Raw genomic sequence first — 20,017 nt, 5'->3', positions numbered from 1 at the left:
AGGATCTATACCTAAGGTGCTTGAAGTGTAACTATATTTGACCGTGGTAAAGAAAACATCATAGAACTGGAGAGAGTGGAGAGGGACCTGTGCAAATCGTCTCACAAAACTGCCTGGGGCAGTAGGGTCTGTGGAGGAAAGCCTTATCGTTCTGAGCCCTGCTTAAAAAGGGAATGGCGATAGAAAGGCGTTTTCGTAGTGTATCACTGCCTTTAGGAACTGCTTTAACTGTTTTAATCATTGATGTTAAGGGTGAAATGCTCTGGTTCTTAAGGACAAGCTGCAAAAGGGAGCTGTTTCCTTTGGCCCATATGCAGTAAAGCACTTTAACAGTTCAGCATGCATAAATTAAGCCAACATTTAAATCCCTGTGAAATCAGTGGGATTAAAATACATGACTAAACCTAGGTATTTTTTAAAGCTCTCTTTGGCTTGTGATGCCATTTCTGAACTGAAGCCTTGGGGTTTTTTTTCCTGAAGTGCAATTGTTTGGGGATAATACTTATCTTTTGCTTGAAGTATCTGCTAGCCTAAGTTACTTATGTGTTTGTTATTTGGTTTTGGATGTTGAATAGGTTTGGAAGAAAGGTTTTAAGGTGATCCAAATAAGCTCAGGCTTCTCTGGCAAAGGAAGAGTTCATATGCTTCAGAAAGGCCAATGCGCTGCTTCGTTTTTCCTCCCCACTCTGCAGTAAGGTGGGGTAATTAAATGTAAGAAGCTGTTGTTAATGCAGCGTGAAACTTCTGAGAGTGATCCTATTTCTAGTGAGCGATAGGAACAGAGGAGCATGAGAGGCTTACAAAGAAAGAGCTCTCCAAAACTAATGGTTTGGGATTCATTTGATCTTTGGTTTGGCATTTTGAATTTCACATCCTTGGCCTTTGCTGACTATGCTGGCCGTGCTCTTTGCCGATCTATAGAAGACCGTGCTGGGACTTAACACAGCACCAGCTGCCACTGGCTTTGGGTAAGCATCCGCTTGTGTATTTCTGTGTCGTGGCAAACCGCCAAAGGAGATCCATACCCTTATAAGCAGTAAGACATTTGTACTGTCCCATGAGAGCCTTTCTCTGCCAGTCCACTTCGTTTTCTGTCTTTGTGCGAGTTCTGTAGGCCAGAAGCTTTCTCTCTTGAGGTGTTTCTTGAATAGCACTCTCAAATCATTCTGCTGTTGGTAGGTTTAGTAGGAAGGATTTTACAGTTCTGCATGCCCGTCCTAGTGCGCTGTTAACCGTTTGGCACACGCTGCGGGTACGTCAGAACAGCTGTTGCGTTGTGAAGGCATCAAGTGGCCAGAATATCATTTTGGCACTCAAGTTGGCCCTGGCTAGAAGTATTAACTGCAGTAATTCTCTTATCTGATTTTTGGCACGGCTGAGCTCTGAAACCTTCTTGGGGTAGAGATCAGCTGTTGTTCCTGGATTGCACCGTTTGACACCAGAGGTCACGGAAACCGGTGAACTTCGTGCCTGATGTTGAGATTGTGGGAAGACAATAGCCAAATACCACGGGTGAAGTTTTATCCTCGGTTTAGTTCACATGGTGCATTGACCTAATGGAGTTTTTCAAGACTTCTTTGTCCAGTATGGGACGTTGTTACTTCTCTCAAAATGCAACTATTTGAACAGCAGGAGGTATTTGAATAGTGCCGTCTTTTGACTTGCTCAAGCCATTTCCTCTTGTAGTCCAATCAAAGCATTGGAAGGAGATTAGGTTCTCAAAAAGGACTGGAGAAATACCTTCCACAGAAATGGTATGAGTGAATTTACCTTCTATATCCACATAAAGCTCTGCAAGCTACCTCCTCAGTAAAACAACCTTTTATCTTGAGAGTCCTTGAACTGTCTCTGGCTACAGAAGACCATCTTCCGTAACTCTTCACTGGGAGATTTCAAGGCTGGTTTTGCTGTCTCTAGTTGTTGCTTTTGTTCCTGCATCAACTACTCTTCCTCATTCTGTCAGCTAATTAATAGCTCTGGCGGCTCTCACATACGTTAAGCTTAAGGGCTATGTTCACCTTGACGTATGTTCCTGACTACTGTAAGTATGATGCACTTCAGTACTACTCCTTCCTTGCACAGAATTTTAATTCGGACAGAGTAAGATCTGCTCACTTTTTGGAGCGTGGCATTTTGAGATCCAAGGTGTTTGCTGTGAATTGGAGATAGGTTTAGGGCATCAGGTGTGGGAGGAGAGGTTGGGAATTTTGGGGGGTTGGTGGGGTTTTTTTAAAGTTTGATCATCCTTTAGTAATTGCAGTAGTATAGGAATGGAGTAAGGACACCTCCATGTTATAGAAATTAAGCAGTTATTTAATTTCTAAAGTACCGCTGCTGCAATGTAGTCATAGCAGGCTTCTTTTAGAGCTAATAAGAAAAAAATGCTGTCTCCCATCCTTTTTTGTTGCCCCGCACAGCGAGCGTGAGACCAGGATCCGCGTGGGGGTGTGTTGCCACAGCGACCGGCCTCCGCACCTGCATCCGCAGCGGATGCAGGGGGACGTGACAGGACTTCCCCACCCGGTCTTTAGGCAGAATCATGTCGGCCATTTGCTAGCACCCTGCGTTCATTTTTCAAAGTCAGTTGAAATTAGTATGAAAAGTCTTCAACCTGTTAGGCAAGTGACTTCATTACACATAAGATCAAACAGCTCTCAGATGTTTCCTGGGCTCTCTTACGACTTAACGTGGTGGTTAGGATTTATTTCGTCTCTCTAAAGGTGAGGCAGCTCTCCTGACGTCCTGTAAGAGGCTGTATGTTGGGCACGCCTGGTAGGACAGCACAAGTTATCCTGTGGAGGTAGGCACCTCTCTCCTACTGATTACCACCAGGCAGCCTAGAGACCTAGAGAAGCCTCTAGCCTCTACAGAGGTGAAACTGCTCAGATTAAGGCCCCTCTGAATGTGCTGCTTTTCAGTGCTGTAGGTATTTAAAGTGGTCCCGGGATTCTTCTCTGTTCGCATCCCGTCGTCTTCGTGCCTGTCAGTTTTTCTCCTTTCTTTTTCCTTTCTGCTGAATGCCAGTAGTACCCATGATACCTGCCTCACAGGACCAACTGAGGATTGGTCCAGAAATTTTTAAGAACTGCTTTGAGATTGTCAGAATGTACCAAATTTGATTGGTTTTTTTGTCTGCAAGAAGCATTAGTCTTTCAAGGAAGTACAGAGTAGCTATAGAACATTGATTTGCTGATTCTCAAAGTTTTGTAGGTTTTGCTTTATGCCCGTCTTGGTGATACGCAGAAAACGGCTGCAGGCTCTCTTTGTGTTGCAGCTGCAAAGAAAACATTTTATTTGAAACACCCATTAGATTATCAGCTCTGCTTTTAGTGGAAATAATGGGTTCATTGTAATCAGAAAATAGCTGTGCTTCGTGTCAAGCCAATTACCTGTCCGGGCAGGTAGAGAACTGCAGCTGTTTGCACGCTGCGCTCTCATCACAGGAATGATTTGCTGGTTATAGGTGGCGTGGGCCTTGCAGCACGTAAATCGGAGGTAGGACTTGTTACACACTGCAGTGGGAGGCTCCCCGCTAATTTCTGCCACGCTGTGTTCACTGGCATAATCCTGGTTCTAACGTGGCAGCTCCCTCACTTTCCTCTGATGGGATGTAAGGGAGCAAACCGTTTGCTAGCTGTGTGCAATGCATTTTGTTTGGCTCTTCTTTTTCGAGGAGTGTTTCTTGTTCCTGTGGGGTCAGACGAGGCAACTGTGACCCCAACAGAAGTAGTTTACAAAATGCCAGCGAAACCCACGTTAAACTATTTCGTACTGTATGAAGTACGGAAAAGAGAGAGAAACCTCTGTTTCTGCAGCGCCCCAGAAGCAGCGGCAGCGCCCCGCTGGCGTAGCGCCGGCGGCCAGCTCAGCCCTGCGCCAGCTGCCGCCCCGCGGCCTCCGTCACGGCCTCTGCTCCCGAGGCTGCGCTGGCCTTAGGCGGAGGGCAGCGAGTCACGGCCAGCTCCCCGGGCCCCTCCTGGGCTTCTACGAGGCGCCCTTCCGAGCGGTGGGGGAGCAGGCACCTAATACTTTCCCACTATAAATGTCACGTAATGAAGGACTTCGGAGGCACAAAAATCGCAAGTGCTAGAACTCGCCCGCTTGCTGGGAGCAAGCTTTTGTCAAACACAGCGGGAGAAAAATGCCTGCAGAATTGCATGATTAACAGAGAAACATGAGTGAAATAAATACTCGTTCGAGTGCACAGAGCTAATTGAGTCATGAGCTCTTTTACCTGTTGAGCGAAAGAGGTAAATCTCCTGGTACCACCTAAAGCCATAAATTCTAAGGATGCTTTTTGAAGAACTCTGTAGATTGTTAATAAGTTTAATTTAAAAATTATGGAAATAATTTTGCATTATAACTCTTAGTTTCTGCATACCGTGTTAGTTTAAAAATATGAAGTTTATGTGCATATATATATATATATGATTTTCATTGTTTTAAATGGGCCTTAACACAGTGCAATGTTTTCTCTTAATGAAAGCATGGAAGTTGTAACACGAGTTGTAGAGTATTAGAAGTGTATTGCAAACAACCACCAAACTTTCATCCTCCTTTCCATCGTGGTCTGTTTTTTGACTGATATCCTTTTACAGAATCCACATCTGTGCACCAAATTTTGTTACTGCTGCCTGAGCGTTCATTGATTTGGCAAGCACCCGCACTGTTCCTTTTAAGAAGCCCCAGGATACCTTTAGGTGATCTGTTTATCTACCGAGTTTCTGAGTTTACTTCTTTTACTCTCTTTGTCCAGCCATAACTCTTTGAGTCCCGCACACAGCTCACGTTGCAGGGACTACGTCCAAATTCCTGCTTGAGAGCGGGTATGTCATCCTCCGTTTCTGGTGGATGTGTGAACGTTTGGCAGTGCAACCCCTTGTTCTAGGGCTGACGGAGACAGAGTTTTATCTATTTTAATGAATAGTTGCAAAACTTCCCAGTCTGTTTGGTGTTCAATGTTAATATTAAACTCTGCCATTTAATTTCACAATAAATGGTACTCAGAACACTCCTTTTTCCACAAGACTTGTCTGTATAAACTCTTGTTGGCTTATGTCTTCCTGTGTAAAGGAAGCACTTGACTGAAGTAGGTATATTCACTAAACTTTGGATTGTGGATGGCTGGAAGAGGTCGCAGCTCATCTGCACCTTATTCTCTGGCATCCTCTCTCAGCTGTAGCGCTGCTTCACATAAAGGTAATGGATAGTCGGGTACGCGTTGCTGTTGATTTGGGGATATTCAGCTCAGATCTTCAGCACTAGATAATCTACCATAAATTAAACCCTGAAATTTGTGTGGAGCTGTAAGTTTCCATTCACTGGTGGTCCCCCAAACCTGGCCTCTAGCTTTGGACTGATGTTTCTAAGCTGACTTGCTTGGGTTTTTGGCTTCCATTCAACTTTACAACTGTTTGTGAGGTCATTCATTCTCTGGGATGCAAAAAGAGATTTCTAGAGTGCAGATTGTACTTAGCATGCGGCAGTTCTTATTTCAGTTCTCATGTGAGAAAGTTATTACTATTAAAACACTCCCTGAAGCAATACCAATAAATTGGTCAGATTCAGACTGTATTACTGAGGTTGAGACTGGTTCTTTGGCTGGTTCTGAAGTTATTTATAATGAAGACAAGAGCTAGTATAAAAAAACCATTTAGCAAGAAGCTTTTCTATCAAAAAGACATTTCTGCCTACAGCTATGTTCTGCCAAAGAACATATTGCTTGTGATGAAAAATTGTCATTAATATCTTCAACCCAAAAGCAAATTTCTGGAAAGGGAGAGAATAGTTCAGGTTGAACAAAAAGTCTCATTCCAGTTCTCTGAGAAGACCTCCTGCCTGCAAGGAGGCTCGTGCAGCTGGGGCCTAAGGAGCTGCGCTCTGCGGTGGTACTCGCCAGTGAGTTCACGTGCTGGGTGTAGCTCGGTGCCCAGGATACCTGGGCTGCAGAAGGGACTCGAACGGTCGTTTGCTTACTTGCTTACTGCTATGTTAAGTAAGGATACTGTGTTCTGTAGTGTCCTTCTCTCTGTCTGGAGATGTAAGTAAACAGATGCTTTTGTTCCCATCGTAACAAAAATTTTGAAACTGCAGCACTTTACACAAGGAAGCTCTTGGGCTCTGGTCTGCGGTGTCCTACAGCTCTGCTCCCTCCTGCAGCTGGCGTGGCAGGGGCCGGGAAACGGTGTCTTTGGAGAGCTGCTCACTTCGGCATTGCCGGTTCATGTTGCTCTTAGTCATCTGAAGTGACTAACTGTTAATCCTAATTGACCTGTTTCTACAGCACAAGCAGCATCCCGGCAGGCAAGCTGAAATAAAGAACAGCACCAAAAAGCATCTGCCCCTGCTGCCTCAGCCCTGGGGCTCAGAGCCCCTGTTGGGGTCAGAGCCCAGAAACACTGGAAGTGGCCAGCATGAGGCAATTAATGCCGCTGCAGCCACTTTGCAGAGAAATTAAACTGCACGCTTTTCCTTTTCCCTGATACACTTCTTTTAAATAAGTTTTTAAAAAGACTTGTTTTATACTGTGTCTGTGAGTGTATAATGCAGTAGCCCATCATTCTTAAGAGTATTTGGCATTTAAACATGTCTACAAAGTAAATGCAGACACAGATACCCTACATGGTATATAAAGTAAATGCTGCTACATGTTAGCTTAAAATATCATTCTCCATTTCACTGTATTGCAAAACTACGCTTGCAGATTTTGATCCCCAAAACTGAGTTGTGTAATAAAATTTGCTTCCTAGAGCCAATTGTGGAATTGTCCTGGTAGTGTACTTGTACATCAAAAGCAAGAATTTTCTTTCCCGCTTTGCTGGTTTAAGTGTCATTGAGCAGAGGTCGGTGTGTTCTGCCACTGTCCCTAAGAATGCCAGCGCGGTCCTGGTGGAAAAGCCCGGGTCTGGGAGTCAGGGTACCTGCGTCCACTCGAGACAGGACCAGATGTCCCAGGTCATCGTGGAGCCCCTAAAACAAGAGGTGCTTTTGGTGTGTGAGGTTGTAACAGTCCCTTTCCTTTCATAGAATACATGGTGTTGCATGCCTCTGGAAAAATACAGTCTTTTATTAGACTGAATTGGTTGCTGTCTTGGTTTTGTGCAGTCGCACGCTCCCTAGTGGGTGAACAGAAGTGTACAGCTGCTGATGGAGGGTGCAGCCCTGTCAGGGGCTTCCCTTCGCCAGCTGCGATGCTAAATCCACATTTTTCGGCACCCATTGCCCTTAGCAGGCTGCGAGGGAATTCAGCCCCTCCCAAAACCTGCTTGTTCTCTTTAGGGTGCATTTATAGAATCATAGAATCGTCTAGGTTGGAAAAGACCTTCAAGGTCATCGAGTCCAACCGTTAACCTAGGCTTTTTATGAGCCAGGCTGGACTTACTGACCCTGCTGCACTTCAGGGTGAGGGTGCGTTGTGGGGAATGGGGTGAAGGGCTCAAGAGGGAGAGGATGGAGTGGGACGTGAACAGAAAAGGTGAAAGTAGAAGAGACGTGAAAAAGAAATGCCAGGCCTAACACCGCTTGTAGGCAGGCCACTTGAAACGCAGGAGATCCCGTTAGTGAAGAGCGAGGGAAGGCGCTCTTACCAGGTGAAGCGTACTTGAGAGAACCTGCAGAACTGGAGAAGTCTGAAGAGCGGGGGACTTGGCTGTCTCTCCTCACGCTGGCTGATGCAGCTTGACAACAGAGACTGATCTGACAACTTCTGAGGGGTCTAAGGGCGGCATCGAATTTTCATATATATGAAATTATTCTTTGGGAAAGTTTAAGAGTGCACAGGCACGCTGTTTGAGCGTATCTGGTTCTTTGTGGGTGGTAGAGTAGCAACTACCTGGGACAGAAATTTATCTTTGCTTTTGGCTGTAAAGCAGCGACACTATGCTGGTACTTTGCTGCAGCAAGGGAACAAGATCAAATCCAGGCAGTAAGATGGGAAGACCCGTGCATGGGCTCTGTGCGCAGGGCTGCGGTGCACTGGGCAACGGGAAGGAAAAGGGGTGGTTTAAAGCTAATTCATTCTCTGTCTGCCAGGTCAAAATCGGGGTTTGACTTGGGGTTTGGTTGTATGTATATTGACTACAGAATTCCTGGTCTATGGAGTCGTTTTTACTTATTTAGTGGCTGTGAAGAATGAGGGGTTTTTACCCTCCACTCGGTTGTCGTCTTTCCATCAGCTTCTTTTTTCCTTTTCTAATCCCAATGAGACGAGCCACGCGCTCGGCAGGCCGCTGCTGCCCCGCGTGTGCTGGAACACCTTTACACCTCGTGCTCTCCCATCATCTTGTTTTCTAAAAATAAATAATCCTAACTCTTCATCTCTGCTGCTGGCAATCCAATAACCTGTTCTTTTCTTTATAAACATAAACAAAGCCTATTTTTTTTTTTTTTTTTGTGAAGACTGTAAGTTTCCACAACTGGAAAAGCTCTGTCTGATGTCAAGCAACAAACATTTCCCTTTCTTAACAGAATATGGCAGAAAAGAAGGATAAAAAACAGGTTTGTTATCTAAAGGTTCCCAAGAGAAATAACTGTTCTTTCTCAACTAATTCTATTTAAAGTTATTTTCCTTTTAAACTCATTAGTTACAATATTTTCTTATTGCTATCATCTTGGTGCTAGTCAATAGTTACAATGAAGTTAATATATAATAATAGCTGTCTTGAGAATGATATTAGTAGTATGTTTACACCTACAAGTGATACTGAGTCATCAGTGCAGCAGCTTCTCAAATTAGCAGATGGTGGCCCTATAAGAAAACATGTTTTCTTGCCTTACCCCTCAATTTATTCCCAGACTGAGCAGAGATAACTAGGTAGTAGCAGCTGTTGATGTAATATTTCCTGTTAAACTCCATCTGCCTGCCAGATCTGTTCAAACTACGGTGTATATAAGGTACAAACGGTATCATTAGAATTTTGATGTATCACAAACTGGAGTTGGTTTTAATTATGCAAGATGGACATTTTTCGACAGCTCTAAGAAGAAGTAATAAAAAAATGTAGCGAGCAGAGAGATGATGCTCAGCAGTTGACTTTGCTACCTAGATTGTTATTTGCCTGCATGCAGTGCAAAATGTAAATTTTTGCCTTATTATTTTTGCCTTATGAAATGGCCAAGCCATTTCTTGCATGTTGGGCTTGTATAACTGTCTGTATTGTTCCCACAGAAGGGAGGTGGAGAAAGGCTTTCAGAACGGGTCAGTCCAATTTCTCTGCCTGCAAAGACTGTATCGTGGCATTCGAACCTGGCTCGTAGGTGTGACCGACTAAGCAGGGTTTAGATCAGGTTTTGCTGTTTACCATTCGGTTGTTATCACAAGTCCATAACTCACTCACTGAATAATTTTTACCCATCCTTAATGGACAAAATGAGAAAAATAAGGCTGTTATTTTCCCTTCCAAAATTGAAAGGGACGCTGAAGCGGACCCTGCTGCCAGCCCTGGCCCTGCCCGCCAGGGCATGGGACTGTGCCTGTGGGTGCGGGCACTGCCCGCGCTGGGATCCCCCCGCCCCCCCGGCTTGGACCCCCAGTGTGGCCAGCCCCGGCCCTGCTGCACCCCGACAGCTACCTCTAAATCCTCCTGCTGGTTTTTTAAAACCTTGCTTTACTGTGAGAGTAAACACTGGATGCCTAACAAACAGTTGACCCTTTAGGGTGGGAAGTCCACAGCCGATCTCGTACTGTGTGCTTTCATATCAAACTTAAATTTTTATTCAACTACTTAATTTTCAGTATGATTTCAACAGGGGGTTTTTTTGGCTTTATACTTCCTTCAAAGTATTCACCAGGCCCACAGTGACCGCGATGTGCCACCAGCTGAGCGGGACCCAAGGTGAGGGCTGTGCCAGAGGAAGCTCCGGCCTCTGCCGCGGACTCGGCCGCGATGCTCCGGAGAGGTTGCTGCAGGCGGGTGCCAGCTCCTGCCTGCCGCTTTGCCCCTCTCCCTGGCACTGGGGACGCTGTGGTGGAACCCCCTCAGACCCCGTGGGCCCGATCTGGGAGGGGGCAAGCAAAGGTCTGTCGCTTGGTGCAGGCACTCTTGTGCGCGTGTGAACCGAACAGAGAGGTGCAGGGCTCGCCTAAGCGATGGGACCCCGGGAAGCTCTTGCTCTGCTTCTCCATCTGCCGTTGCCTGTGGGGCTGCTTTTAATGCCTGAGCTTCAGATCTCCAGTTCCTGAGATCTGCGGTCTTGGCCTGGGTTTCTCAGTGGTGTTATAACTGCTGCTGTGACTTGGGCATCAGCTTTGTTGTCAGGAACTTATTCTTTCCTTCCTCCCATCCGTCATGCAGCTGAGGGGGAGGAGAGTGAGCAACATGCAAAACTGTGATGTTTAAGGAATAGTTTTGGCAGGAAAAAAAGAAGAGATGAAACATTTCAATTTTTAGACTGTTGTTGGCGTAACGTCTGTGCTTTGAGATTGTTTTAGATGTATTTCTTCATTAGTGAAAAGATGGTTTAAAACAACCCAGCAAAACACCAGGTTGGTTTTTTTCATTTTGCCACCAAGTTACACAGATTCTCCAAACTCTAATAGTAATAATAGCAATGCCCTTCACCTTGTCTGCTTCTGATCCTGGCCATGCCGTGTTCTCCTCTGGAATCTGTCAGCCGTTAGCTGGAGCGCCTGCTGATGAAACAAGCCAAGTCCATCTCGGAGCCTTTGAGGGAGGGGGGTGCGGTACAAGTAATAATAATAATAAAGTTCAAATCACTTCTCATAGAAGAGATTTTTTCTACAAACGGACCCTGAAATTTCCTGTTGTCCCTAGGTGGATGTAGATAGAGATGGATACCTGCAAGCAAAGACCAAGGAGTTGTATGACTCTCGCTTTCTTTGCTTTGCTTTTAATGTGCCAGTAGGATCCTGTCTAACCAAGCACGGTTTTTGCCCGCCCAGAGACCATCGCAGCCGCCCCGTTTTGAAAGCGAAGCTGATTGAATTGCACGAGCGTGGCCAGCCTGTGCAGCTGGGCCTGGCCTCTTTAGTTAACTAATGTGGTTTGTGGCCCGTGAGTCCGACTGTCGTTTCTGCTATTGATGGAGAAACGCTACGGGTGAGACCATTCGTGGGAAATGTCGCACAGTAGCTCCAAAGGAATAAAAGATGCTTTTTGTCGTGAAGGAAGCCTGCAGTTTTAGTGGTTAGGTATTCGGTCCTAGAGGAGGCTTTTTAGGAGTGAGGCTCCATGTCTGCTGAACGCATTGTGCCTGTTGAGGCTGGGGACAGCTCCACCCAGACTCGTTAACAGCAGCTCTGGTTCTGGTGTTCCTCCAGGTGTGTACACCCCGCCGCCCGCACAGCCAGACACGCAGGGGATAACACATGGTTAATGCCAGTCGAGCTGTAATTCCTTCTCTAGTTCTTCAGTTCCAGCGTTAAAGCTCCCCTGAGGGGAGGCTGGGGACCCTCCCGGGGCGGCTGCCACCTCAGCAGTTGGCTGGAGCAGCCACCAGGTGTCAACGTTCTTCTGCAGAGCCGCTGCCTCCATCGCCCGGGCCACCTCCGCCCCGGCGAGATGCGCATCTCTTCCCCTGGCAAGAATCGGGGTAACGATGTGGAGGTCCGCTGCGGGACTGTGAGGGTTGTGCTACGTAAGGAGTGGGTTTGAGAACTTCAGTTCCACCAAAATACTGCGAAAAGGAGGTCTTTCTGTGCAACCAAACCCTCCGTGAGTTTCCTCAGGGTTGGTGCCCCCAGGGTGACAGCCACCGCCGCCGGCCGCGCGGGCAGGGGCACGGGGGCAATGCGGAGGGTGGGCGGCAGCACGGCGAGGTCCCGGGTGGGACGAAGCCGCAGATGCTGAGCCCGGGGCGTAGGCAGGCGTTGGCGAGGGAGCAGCGGGTGCGTGGGAGCATAATTTCTGAGACGGAGGTTTCTGAGAGGTGAAGGGACAAAAAGGCAAGATACCCCAGGTCTGAAAGAGCGGATTAGCCCCCGCAGACAACGTGTGCAGGTGCTGGAGGAGCCGATGCCCACGACGTGCTTGTAATCTCCCCCAGCAGCCTGCTATTAAACACAATCTAATCAGGGCTGCGGCAGATGCAGTCAGGCCCAAGTATTGTCGCCAGCGACAGCGATGGATGTCTTGCCAACGGATGGCGGTTAGCCGTCGTGCTGCGCAGGAAAAACGCCAGTTTTATGGGGAGGTAACCAGGCCAGAGCGGCCGGGGGTGGGGGTGCTGCCGCCCCGCGTCGCGTTCCACGGGGAATACTCTGTCACCTGGGGACCCCTGCCAGCGAGATAACTGTCCCATATCTGTTTCTTTTATGCGAAACAAACCAAAAGAGCCTCACCACCTGCCCTTCTGTACAAAAGAGGGGAAAGCCACCAGAGACTGCTAATCTGTCTCAAAGAAGGCTGATAAAACTGTGAGCACGGGCCGCCGCTGAGCATTGAAACCCTCGGGGCTGGCTCCGCGCCTGGGCTGGATGCTCCCCTGTTCCTCCCCTCCCTCTTCTGGAGCCCCTGATCCTCCTGCGTCGTCCGCCTCCCGTTGCCAAACCCGAGCGGGGCGTTTCCAGTGCTGGGCACGTCAGGCTGGCGGTGTGGCCTTCCGCAGCGGGCTGCGTTGTACCAGCAGAAGTGCTTCCCTAACCCAGATGTGGTTTAACCCATTTTTGGTGTTTTAGGTTGTTGGGTATTTTTAAGACTTTTGTAGGGTAGTAGGGCACTCAGCGGGTAGGGAGCAGGCCTTTCCAGTGCAGAGCAACTTCCCTCCCTCTCGCCATGCTAATACGTGCAAAGTTATCTAGGATAGAGTGTGCCTATGTGGGTAATGCCAAAGCCCAGTAATGATTTAAGTTAACTGGTAAGGACAGCAGATGCAGCTTGAGGTAGAGGACTGTTTGCAGTAGACCTTGGGTTCAAGTTGGTGGTGGAAGGAAGCCAAGAAGTTATTAATGCTATTGGTTCCTGTTGGTTTAAGTCTGCAAACCGCCAGCCTTCCTTAAGGGCCCTCTGGATGATGGCTGCAGACATTTCATTTTCCTCAGAAATATTTGCAAAAAGAAACTTGCCTTGTTTTATTCATAATTTTTCACCTAACTCTTACATAGACTTCTGAAACCCTCCACAGGATTGTGCGTGGGGTCAGGGCCGGTCCCTGGCCTGTCCTCCCGTTGCAGCAAACGCTTCAGGCGAAGGCTTGAGAACCTGCGATGGGTACGTACCACGTACGGGTAAGGCTTAGCAAACCTGAGCTTTTAGATTTTTCTGTGCTTCCTATTAGTGAGCATGCAACCTAAAACATGCTACATAAGGAAGACGTGTGTGTGTACATACACGTGTGCGTATCTGTGCGTACGTACCGATTGTACGTGTCTGTAGTTTTAAGTGTCCTTAACGCCGGGTCCTCGAGGGCTGCCGCCAGCCTGAGCGTGGGGCAGAGGCAATGGGTCACTGTGCTCCCTGCTGCCGGCGCTGGAGGGTGCGGGTGAGACCCACTGGGCCCCAGGCGGAGCGGGCCTGGCTGCCTGGTGGCTGCGCCACACCCTCCGAGGACGCACTGATGGCAAGGAAAGCCGACCTCGTCTGCCCCGGCCAGGGATCAGCCGAGCAAGCGATGGTACAGCGCTGCTGAATTGCACACCTCAGCTTTGCGCCCTTTGCTGTTTGGTCGCGCAGGCCAGGCTTAGCCCCGCTCCACGGCACTTCGTAACTGGGAAGTTACGTTCCTCAACTCCCAGCTTACGCTGTGACGGAACCGCTGAACAATGTGTAACACAGCCACCGTGAATTACTGTCAATAGTGAGTTCACCATTGACGTAAGTGGCAACTGCATAGAGAGTTATTCACTATAATCTCCCGCTGTTGATAATTCTCAGGACACAAGCAGACATTGCTGAAACTCTCCAACTCACACTCGTTCCCAACTTACTTCCCAGGCAACTGTTAGCACAGGAGCCAGCTTAGTTGTTATTAAATACCGTTAGGTGGGAGAATCGCTGGGGAGGCAGCAATATTTGCCATTTGAAAGAAACGGCAATGGTGGCAATAGCAGCTGCCTTTCATGGGGAGGGATCGTGTTCCCCCTCGTGCCACAGGCGGTGAACTGAGTGGAGCTCTCAACAGTCAGTACAGCATTTTGAGGAATTTAGATGCCCCCTAGCCATTTGTAAAACTCGTATTTTGTTAAAATGATCACTAGGGAAAATGATGTGTATAAGAGCAAAGCTTGTAAGGGGTTTGGGGGATTATTTTTTTTATTATTAACTATTTAACATAAATATGAGCTTGCCACTATTTTAAATATTCTGGATTTAATCCAGGGGTTTAAATCAATATATACAGAGATTAATACTCAAACGCAAACTATACTTGCATTTCTCCCATATCTTATCAACATTTTTGACCAAAGTTACTGCTGCTTTTGATTTGACTCATCACAGTGTTTGGGGGTCTGTTACTGCTCTTGGAAGGCTTTTCACACAACCTGACACACTTCGCCGCCCAGCAGCTTTTCTGACACTTGGGTTTCAGTCTGCTCCCCTCGATGCCAGCCCCCTCCTGCTGGCCCCTTCCCTCGGCTGCCCGCTGGCTGCCCAGCCCTGCGGCTCCCTCCCAGCCGAGACCCCCCCCAAACAACAGCCCCGGTTCGGGTGACCGTTTGCTAATGGCTGCCTATTTAGGGGTTTGTTCGGTACAGATCTTTATGGCAGCAGAAAAGGAAGTTTTCAATACAGAAAGTAGTGTTGTTACACAAACTAAATGGAATTTGTATAATCCTGACTCATCTTCTACAGCCTTTGGTGGCGATGAATCAGATGTCCTTCCTCCAGCAGGAGATACCATGTACCAGCACTGAAAGTCTGAGATTGCTTGAAAGAGGCTGCAATCAGCAAGCCGCCTTTATTTTTATTTTTGCTTCGATTGTAGGAAGAACATCACGGGCAGCTCGAAATCAGCAACCACAGACAGGCTAAGCTGCTGCTGACATCCTCATCCGTGAGGACAGTGTTTCCTGAGGTAAAGAGAAGAAACGTAGCACAAAAATCACCCTTGCTGGAAACAATGCTGCACCCAGTTGAGCTTCTTCCAGCTGCAAAGGTTTCTTAATTGGCTGCTAGCAGCTTTCGCATAGGTCTTCTGACGACTTGCTCAGACTCCAGCTCCGGATGTTTTGGCTCCCCTTTATCCTGATTTTATTATGTGCTTGTTCCGTTTTACACGGTAGACTGTTGAAAGGCAGAAGTAAAAGCGCTGCTGCCGCCGGTACCGAATGCCTGGCTGAACTCCCCTCCCGAGGGGAGGCACGCCGTGCTGCTGGCGACAGCGGGCGGCTGCCTGCGGCGAGGCATCGCCTCCTGGGCCCCCTTCTCCAGCTGGTTTTGTGCCAGACTGCCTGGCAGTGCCGCAGGGGCGCCGGCAGGAACCCGCCAAGCCGGCGTATACGAGCACGCTGTGGATTCTGGGTTGAACGACACAAGCTCATTGGCACCGCGAGCTAGCTACGCGGTGTTCCCCAGTCCAACAGATAGAGAAAAAGACTTCCAACGTCTGTCAAAGACCTTCTGCAAGCAAGGGTGCGCCTGTGCCGGTTATCAGTCTGCTGCTTGGGTTAGCTAGTACGGTGTCCTCTTTCAGTTCTCGCTTTAGGAGAAAGAGGTACCTGGAGCACACAGATGGTGTCTGCCTCTGCTCGTGCAGGTGAGCCGTGGCTCTGAAATGGCAGCGGTCACCAAATCTTGTCAGACACATTGGTGCAGAAAGACAGTGTACACGTAAATTATCATAACTGCTAGCAATTTCTTTTTATGTACTTTCCTTCATTGCTTGAAGTGACATAATGAGTAGTTCGGTACGATATATAGTCAACTACACGCAGATTTTCTATTCTGAGAAAATTGTTTTAAATACTGTCTAAACCAAAATCTAAGTGTTGCAAAAATACTTCCTCTCCTTGTCCGGTTTGTAGGATTCCAGCCGTGAGGGAAGGTGCCTCCGGCGTCGGAAGGTGCCCTGTGGAAACCCCACCTATGGCCCCTATAGGGAGTGCCTAACGAGGCCGTCCCGTGGCCTCTGACAGTGAGTGAGCCAGGGAGTGTTGCACATTACATGATACTTAACGGGTATTACAGTAAAAAATCATCTCCCAGCCCTGCAGTTAGGTTCAGCTCTATCCTCTTGCTCACAGCACTGTGTAAATGCAGGTGAACATACAGCATTCAAATAGCTGTTGATAGCACCATCTGCAAAAGGCTAATGGCTCATTCATTAAGCAGTGGGAGCCAGCACAGCCACAGTCTAATCAGATATTGTATGATGAATAATTCAGAAATAATCCTCGTATACTGGAATAAATATCAGGAAAAGGAAGGAAAAAACCCCATACATATGGCACGTTAAGGGAACAAAACCGACGTTTTTCAATGTCCTAGGCTGATGAGCTTTGTTATACTGGATGTTAATCACGCAGGTGGCTAATGCGTGGAGAGAAAGCTGACGGAGGGGTTTCTGGCCCAGCATTTGGAAGGTGTTAGTAAGCGGAAAAGACCATAGTGCTCATGGGAAAATCCATTAGCCATACATTTTGCAATATGTATGTGGTTCTGTTGTGTAACTTGCTGGTGGCACAGGTGGAGGATTGAGTTTGTGAGGTGATGGCTGGGAAAACCCAGGTCCGGGTCTGGCCTTCTGCAGTGCTCTTCTGTGCTGCTGGGCAATCGCTTCCATCAGGTGCGTGCTGTCCCTCGCGCAGCTCCTGCCGCACACCCGCACACCTTCCGCTGGAGCGTTTCACCCTCAAACTACGTGCTTTGCTGGAGTACATGATGTGGTGTGTTCGCAATGCTGACCAACCAGATAATTGTTTGGTGGGGCTTCTGTGGGGCTAGTAGAGATGCTATAAGCAGTTTCCCGTGTTTCAGGGTACCTTAGTGCAGAACACAACAAGACTATATGGGCCAGCAATGTGCACTTGCAGCCCAGAAAGCCAACCGCGGCGGTGCCGTGCGTGCAGCCGCCTGCTCCTCGGTCTGCGCCAGCCTGAGAAAGCCCCCAGGGCACAGCAGCTTCGGCCTCGGCCTGCAGCAGAGACCTGCTAAAATAGCTCGGCCGGCCCGTCTGCCAGCGGGGCGATCGCAGCCCCAGCCTATACGCAGCGCATCAGGAAAAGGGGTGCGCTCGGAAAATCAGCCATTCGATACGGTGGGCCTTCTCCCACCTGCCCTGGGCGATCCCCCGGGCAGCGGCTGTCCCCACTGCAGGGGCTCTCCCAGCAAGAGCCGATAGTGCCGGCACGAGTTACGCCATTGCAGCCTCCTCCGCTCGTCTTTCCAGCCGATATTTAGGGCCCAAAAGGCTGTTCGTTTGAGACGCGGAAATAAAGCGTGGCCACGAAGCCTTTCTGCGGCAGAGTCCCTTTGGTTACAGCAAACGCGCAGGGCGGGCTGCTCCGTGTCTGCGCGGGGGCAGCGGCGGGGGCCCCGTGCCCAGCCCAGCGGCACGGCTGCGGCCCGGAGCTGCGGCTCCCTGCCATGGGGACAGAGCTGCCGCCGCTGGCACCGTGCCTCCCGGCCAGCCCGTCCGCCGCCGCTCCTGCCTTTCCCGAGGCCTCCAGGACCAGGGCTGTCGCCGTCTCAGGCGTTAGGAGGCTTCGCTGCTTCTGCAGGCGGGTAGGCAGCCCTGCGCGGCTGCCAGGACTGCGGCTGCCGTTGTTCAAAGACACCGTTCGCAGGAGCTGTGGCCTCTCCAGCACGGCGTTATGCTAATACCTCTCAGGATACGTGGAAAAGCTGAGGTATTGACTGTAACTCCCTTACTTACAGGACCATTTTAAGCCCACTATCCTTGCTAACTAACCATTACTTCTTTGGATAAGAGTTAGTTTGCTCTGGCTTGTTACAGCAAGAAAAAAAGAATTACTAAGCCCTGTCAGATCCTCCTGTCTTTGTATTATATCTGAACTCAGCACCTCTTCTACAGATGATTAAAAATCCGAGTGTCCTGTTCAAGACGTTACCATAGTCTGGCTTTTCCAGCATTTAACATCTTGAGAGTTATTAGGATTTCTCACTCTTCATGCTATTTGGGCATTGCAGATGTTCGCTTTGTAGTTAGGGATTCTCTTCTGCAGATGGATAACAAGAGTTATCAACTTCTGTGTAGCCATTAGCCCTTGTCCAACACATTCTTTACATCTGGGGGAAATTGCCTGTTGTGGAGATGTTGTTCCATAGCTACGGGCAGTGTTTGCTGGAGGCACAAGCACCGATTATGCAGCAGTTACGATCTGAACGCTGTCTGTCCCACAGAGACTGCCCTAACATTATAGTCTTACATTCTCCCCTGCCCTGAAACTACTTCCATTTATCTTAGGTTGTATCTGCTTCATGTGCGCTCTTCTTTTCCTCCTCTTCCTCTTGTTTCTCTGAAAGACAGACAGTCTTCAAAGCCAGTTGTAACAGGGAGAGAAAGCCAAGACAAAAGACAGCTCAACACTGAAGAAAAAATCTGTAGTTAGGAACAGGTTTCCATAGATTTCTCACTTTCTGATCATATATCTAATTCAGCATCATTTTCAAATACCTATAGGCTACACATGCACCTCTCCTCCGCTCGCCTCTGTGACCGTCCGCGCTGCCGAGCCAGCAGTGCCCAATGGTTGCTGGTCCTAAAAATAGCTGATGGCTTTCCAGTACCTAGGAGAACATCCTGAACCGTCATGCTTGGTAGTTTTCATAGTGTAACCAGGCCCTAGAAGAGACCAACAATGGATCCAGTGATTTATCTTCTCCAATGGAAAAATGGCTCTAATTTTTATGTTGCAACACAGGCATTGCCACAAAATTATCACAGAGTTGGACAGTTTGCAGATTAAAAGTCCTCTTGCTTCCTAAACTAAGCAGCTATGCATACATTTACATAAGTATGTTCTTCATTAACCTCTAATGAGTGGAGTAAAAGTCGTTTCACTACCCACCAAATTTAAAACCAACTTGTAAACCATATTTATTAAACAGTAAGACCTCTCATCAGACCATAGCTTACACTCCAGGCTTAGGAGTCAGAATACATCTGTACACAATATGCACACCTTTTCTATCACTGTACTTTTGCTATTACTGACAACAATCCCGTGCTCTTCTTCTGAGCTAATCCCATTGGAAAATGCAAACTGCATTGCTTCTGCAGAATATTGTGGAAAAGGATTACCAAACTATGCTTCAAAAGACCAGTAGAATTGGCACACATTTTAATTATTTTGGTTTTAAAAAATGGAAGCTAAAAACCAAGTCATCAGTCCTCAGTTTATTTATTGACTTTTGGACGACCGGTCAGGCTCCATGCTCCGCGGAGCCGCAAACCTTTCCTTGCAGCACGGGGGGCCGCTCGCTGCTGATGTCCAGCCTAGACGCACAGCGGGTTCCCCACGGACCTGGAGCGCTCAGCAGCAGGGACCCAGACCCACGCCTCGCTCGCACTGCTGGTGGCGGAGTTGGCTTCTTTCTCTCCTTGCTCTATTCGACACAGGATCACAAGAACAGAAGCAAAGCACCATCTACCAGAGCTCCTTCCAGCCGAGTACGTTGTAGGAGGTAAGAAATGAAGGTTTGGAGATTGCAAAGGAGCAAACCTGACGCCCCCAAATCCTGGGAATAACCTAAGCACTGAGCAATGGGGAGGGCTCTTCCGACGCTGCTGTCGCTCCTGCTGCACGAGAGCCAGCCAGACCGGCCCCGTCGGCACAGACGCAGAGCGGTGCTGCTTCGGAGCGGTGCAGCGGCTTGGGCACGAGGGAGGGCTTAATGCAGCCCCCAAAGGGCTGCTGGTGGTTGTGTGGAGTTTGGCGAACTGCAGATTAGACCCAGGTACCCAGAGTGAGAATTAGGCGAATTCTACCTCCCCCGCCCGCCGGTGGTCGAGTCTTGGCCATAGATCAGAGCTCTGGAGCCTCCCAGGTGGCCAGGTGCCAGAACGCTACGGCGCTTTGATAAACACGGCGCGTGACAAATGTAGGTTTTAATGTGCTGCTGGGCCAGAAGCTATCTGAACAGAAGGAATTCACAATTTT

Source organism: Platalea leucorodia, assembly GCF_965183815.1.
Source record: "Platalea leucorodia genome assembly, chromosome: Z".
Classification (NCBI taxonomy): Eukaryota; Metazoa; Chordata; class Aves; order Pelecaniformes; family Threskiornithidae; genus Platalea; species Platalea leucorodia.
The sequence above is the reverse complement of the archived record's forward strand: the minus strand, read 5'-3'. Positions refer to the sequence as shown.